General features: G+C 50.9%; 1 long non-coding RNA gene across 1 annotated transcript; it reads left to right on the top strand.

Annotated features, from left to right (window-relative positions):
• Window positions 1-2029: 2029 nt before the first annotated feature.
• On the top strand, window positions 2030-3267 carry LOC141373471 (uncharacterized). The gene is made up of 3 exons (XR_012379527.1): window positions 2030-2513; window positions 2621-2966; window positions 3193-3267. It is a non-coding gene; the product is annotated as an uncharacterized lncRNA (long non-coding RNA).
• The last annotated feature ends 490 nt before the right edge of the window (window positions 3268-3757 follow it).

Here is a 3757-nt window from a genome sequence, read left to right as displayed (position 1 = left end):
CTGCAGCCAGTGTGAGTGGAAGCACAGAGGAAGCGGAACTCAGGGGCATCCATCCGTCCATCCGTCCATCTGTCCAGCCAATAAATGTTCTCCGAGCACCTACTATGCTCCAGGCACTTTCTTAGGGACTTAGGGACCATCCGTGAGCAAAACTAGGGCATGTACTGAATTCTAACTACACCCTAAGGGAAGCAGCTTCAGCTTTAGAAGTTCCATTTTAACGTGAATAAGAAGCCTAGCCTCAGAGAGGTTAAGTAACAAGTCTGAGGTCACAGAGCCACTACGTGTGGAGATTAGGGAGCAAAGCCAGGGGTGATGGATGCGCTGTTTCTACTTCTTTCAGTCAAATGGTGAGGGAAATTATTCTCAAGTAGAGGAGATTAACAGAACCCACAGGCTACGGTTCCGTGTCTGCTCAGGAATTGAGAGCCATGCAGGCAGTAAGGGGACCTTGCCATTTTGTTCTTGAAAGCACTGCCAGGGAAGACCTGACTAGAATGATCTGGAAACTTCTGGAAAACATTTGATTTGTAGACTTTTCCACCCCTAACTGTTCCATAAGAATCTGGGGGTGGGAAAAGGAATAAGGCCAGGACTTTCATTTTTTTTACAAGATTCCTAGGCAATCCTGGGGTTGTGCTGCCCAGACCCCCAGCTTCTTAGCAGAGGTGGGAAGTGTGACTCCAGAACCCACATTTCAGATATGATCCCGCAGGTGATTGTTCTAACCATATGGTGATGAGAAGTGGCCATCTGATCATGTAAGGAAGGTCCTCGTCCCGGAAATAGCCACTCAAGCTCCCGCGTGTTCCATTGAAAAACACGATCACTTACCAAAATAAATTCGTTCACTTTTGAATGCAAACCGTACGGTACTAGCGAGATCAAACAACGAATTTTTAAAAAGCCAAATTGAAGTGATCTTTGTGTTTGGGTGGTGATCATGTTCTGCTTTTTGTTTTTATTTCAGACCATTTCTAGCCACAAGTGTCTTTAGCTCTTCCCCCTGCTAGTCTCTGCAGGTAAAGTGCTAGTAAACATAGTCTTTGCTGTTTTGTAAGAGCTGGGGTGCGTCGGCTGTTTGTGGGGTCCTGGCCTGCCTCTTCTGGCCCTGTCAGCCGTGACCCTGACCTCCCGGGGATTTCTGGGGGGAGTGCTCGGCATGCCTCCGCAGCCTGACTTTTTAGGGGAGCCACACAACCAGTAAACACCCTCCCCGTTGAGCAAAATCATTGTAAATCAAACACACCAGGAAGAAAAAAAGGCCCAGATCTCCTCAGACCCAGACTGGAGGTTGCAGAGGGCACTTGTTTCCCTGAGGCCAAAGCGGGGAGCTGCGGCTCAGGGGCGGCCTGGGGCCCAGAGAGCAGAGAAGCAGGGACACATGGCCTCCGTGTCCCCAGAGAGGGGCTGACAGACGTGTGTCCTCTTCGCTGGAAACCAACAGCTAGCCAAGAAGGAAACAGCTCAAAACGCTTGATGTAGCTGCCACCGTGGACATTTCAGCTTTATTTATTTGGGAGGAAAGGTACAGTTTATTCCAAATTTTTAAGCTCGGTGAACCTTTAGCTCCTATTCTTTTTCACTGTCAGTGGCATGACAGTATGGCTATTTAAGGACATGGTGGCCGCTGACGTGGGGCCGTCTCTACAAGGGGGACGCCGATGCTGTGGACCCTGCGGGGGCCCGCTGCCCAGTTCCCCTCAGCCTTTCGAGGGTCATTGTGTTAAGCCTTCAGCGAAAGAACAGCCTCTTTGAAGCAGCTGGTTTGGGCCGGCCTCCTCGTCCCGGGATGGTTTCTCGGTATTTGGCCTTCACGTGACATAGAACATACACTGGATTCCTCGCCTTTTAAAGTTTGGTGTTTTTTTCAGCTGAAGTGCCTTGTTGTGCTTCAGAAAGATTTTACTTTTTAGGTCATAAAGTGGAGCTTGAAAACTGGAAAAGGGTTTTTGTTTTGTTTTGTTTTTTGTTTTGAAGTCTTGACTGTGTGTTGAACGTTTGCAGGGTCTGGGAGTAAGGGACAAGGGTGACCGATCTGTGGGTGGAGGGGTTCCAAGGGGCGTCTGACCTGTCCTAAGGAACGGCAAGGCAGAGGGAGAGGCAGAGAAAGAATCTCAAGCAGACTCCTCACCGAGTGTGGAGTCTGACATGGGGCTCGATCCCAGCACCCCAAGATCATGACCTGAGCCGAAACCAAGAGTTGGATGCTTAGCTGACTGAGCCACCCAGGCGCCCCAGTGACTCTCATTTTAAAATAAGAGATCAGTGGCTCCAGTTGCCCCCAAATCAGAGGGAAAGGGGCAATGACAAGGGCTGAGTGTGTGTTGGAAGATGTTTGGCCAAGCAAGGAATCCTGAGTAAAAAGGAAGGTTAAGGAATATGGAGCTGATACAGAAGTGCAGGACATCCAGAGCCAAGCACAGGCGTGTGTGACCACTCGCGAGTGGATTTTGACCGTCAGGGAATGATACCAAATGCTATTTGATCCCATGGAGGTCAAGAGGAAACCGGTAATTGATTGCTTTCTAAAAGACTCACATGGTCTGAGTTTCGTTTTGTTGTTTAATTTTAATTTTTATTATTGTTATTTTAAAGATTTTATTTATTTATTTGACAGAGAGCAAGAGTGCACAAGCAGGGGGAGAGGCAGAGGGAGAAGCAGGCTCCCCGCGGAGCGGGGAGCCCGATGTGGGGCTCGATCCCAGGACCCCGGGATCATGACTGAGCTGAAGGCAGACACTTAACGACTGAGCCACCCAGGCGCCCCTGTTTTTAATTTTTAACTAACGGCACCTCCCTTGCGTTTGCTTCTGGAGAGAAAATTGTATTTAGAGGTGATGTGTGGCCTACCAGAAATTGCATCATCAGCGATGGACGGGCAAAGACAGCACGGGATTTCTCAAAGATATCATGATTTTTCTTAAATAACAGTGTTTTCTTTCCAACTACAGGCCTTTGGAAATGTAAGTAAATAGCAGCCCTGAGTTTTCTCCCATGTGTCCTGCTGCGGACTGAATGTTTGTGTCCTCCCGGATTCGGATGTGGAAACCCTCATCTCCAATGCAATGGTATTCGGAGGTGGGTCTTTGGGAGGTGATTAGGGTCAGATGAGGTCATGAGGGTGGGCCCCAGGATAGGATTAGTGTCTCGATAAGAAGAGACACCAGAGAGTGCTGCCTCGACCCCAAGCAAACCAGCCTGAGAGCTCCCACCAGATCCTGAGTCTGCCGCTGCCTTGATCTTGGACTTGTAGCCTCCAGAAAGGTGAGAAAGAAGTATTTGTCTTGTAAGCCACCCAGTCTATGCTATGTTGTTAGAGCAGCCTGAACTAGGGACCACCCACCCCATCTCAGTCCTGGATCCCTGGGCCTGCCTTGTCCCAGGACTGCTCCCTCTGGGAAGTCACTGCTGCCCGGGCCCACTTTCCAGCCCCGGCGGTGACCACCTGCTCTTCCCACAGGTGTGTGCAAGTTCTCATGGGTGCTGGGGCGGGGGGGAGAGGGGCTTGCTCCCAAGGGATTCCCTTCATTCCCCCCCCCTTCATGGCCTGGCCTTTTTTATCCTTCAGCCTCTGATGTCAGGTCCTCTAAAGTCTTTCCTGGCCCCCAAGGTGGACCCTCCTCAGATGCTCCCTCCCCCAGAGCCCCACCTGCACAGCTGGTGCCGGGCCGCTTTCCCCGCAGAGTTCTGGAAGCTCCCGCAGCAGAGGGACCGCGGTGGCCCCGGGCAGGCAGGGCAGCGTCCAGAGGCAGAA

Source organism: Callorhinus ursinus, unplaced genomic scaffold (assembly GCF_003265705.2).
Source record: "Callorhinus ursinus isolate GAN/ISIS: 27379988/994484 unplaced genomic scaffold, GSC_fseal_2.0 scaffold10, whole genome shotgun sequence".
In the NCBI taxonomy this organism is placed as follows: domain Eukaryota; kingdom Metazoa; phylum Chordata; class Mammalia; order Carnivora; family Otariidae; genus Callorhinus; species Callorhinus ursinus.
The sequence above is the reverse complement of the archived record's forward strand: the minus strand, read 5'-3'. Positions and strand labels throughout refer to the sequence as shown.